This window comes from Crocuta crocuta, unplaced genomic scaffold (genome assembly GCF_008692635.1).
Source record: "Crocuta crocuta isolate KB4526 unplaced genomic scaffold, BGI_CrCroc_1.0 scaffold39, whole genome shotgun sequence".
Taxonomy (NCBI): Eukaryota; Metazoa; Chordata; class Mammalia; order Carnivora; family Hyaenidae; genus Crocuta; species Crocuta crocuta.
This window is the reverse complement of record NW_027533334.1, coordinates 5,967,896-5,969,493: the sequence shown is the minus strand read 5'-3', so window position 1 is coordinate 5,969,493 and position 1,598 is coordinate 5,967,896.

Genomic DNA, 1,598 nt, shown 5'->3' with positions numbered 1-1,598 from the left:
AGCTCCAGGCCCCTTCTATTTATAGCATTCTTTGAGTCAGGACCAAAAGAACAAGAACTCCTTGCTTTTCAAATCTCTCTCTCTCTCTCTCTCTCTCCCTCTCCTAGTTGTAGCTCAAGACAAGGGCAGGGCAGGCCTTGCAAAGGTGAAGGGTTTGCCAAAGGGGAAATAAGATAGGGCAGAGCTCCTCTGTGTTGGGGACAGGGCCTGCCACTTTCCCGAATGGGAATTCCGTTATGGCTGAAGGTTTAATTAAGGATCTAGTGCATTCCCATTTCATGTGACCAACACGTACTTACCGAAGATCATAAGCAGTAATAGAGGGTTTCTAAGCGCAGCCTTTAAAACATGTTTGTAATTAGGCAAGATGATGTCACCACATCTCTGGGGGTCTGACACTGCCAACATAATTGCAGAGACAAAAATCACGAGAGAAAAATATCATGCTTCTCAAACAAAAACAAAAGCTCCACTAGAAAGAAAATACAAGCTTCCAGAACTCTCATTTACTCTGTTATCTTCAAGAATAGTTCCATTAGGAGAACCCCTTTTGAAAGAATATAGTCAATGTGGCTACCCGCATGCAAATATTTTTTTCATGGAACTCCATGGAAATCATCCTCTTCAGTTTCACATGGTATGCTTTTCACATTTTGAAACTTCACAATTGGTTTAGAAGGTACACTTCCCTTCTCAATGTAAACCTGAGATTGGATGGTCCAGCTGTGATGAGCTTGAACATTTTCCTTCTCCCTGTCACTGAAGAGGTCTCTGGGCTCTCTATTCGTGGCTGAGAAGCTTGGTTATTAAGAAGGGGCAGCCAGAGCTAATGAGATGATGCCTGGAAGGTTCTATGGATTCTTCTAGAGCTGCAACTATGAAAAATCATGGACAGGGGCTTTAATTAATAAAGCAGAAGCTTCCTCAGCAAATCAGAAATTGTGTGGTAATGTGTAGATCATTTGCACATAAAAAGCTAGAGTTCAGTTTATAAACCACATAATTTACTGGCAAGGAAAGAGGAGAACTTATATTGAATGCCTCTAAAGTACTGAGTACTTTCAGATGTGGTGACTCACTATGAGAAGCACCATGTTCTAATGGCTATGTACTAAATTGGAAGAATTAGTCTCTTGGTTTGCTCTACTCCATGACCTTAGAAAACATACCAAATCTTTTAAGCTTTGTATTCTTTATGGGAATAACAACACTATATAACTTTATAGGGTCAGGCACACACACATGCAGCCACACAGCACTCACATAAATTATTTTTATCCATTGTTCAGTCTGTGAGGTAGGTATTAATTGTTTTACAGATGAAGACAGAGGTTTAGAAAGCTTACGTTAGCTGACCAAGGTCAGTCCACACTAAGGATAGCTAGGATCTACCACCTCCCAAGTCTGCATGGCTTTCAGTATAATGACAGCCTCCACTGTCCGAGCCAGAACTGGAATATAAGCTAAAACAGCAGATGAATGTGGGTAGTTTAATAAGGTGAAACACAGAACTGACCCCTGATTAACTATGTCTCCCTTCCCCCAAGTCAGGGGCCCTACTAAAATACAGGAAAATCGAGGCCTAAACTTATAGGAGT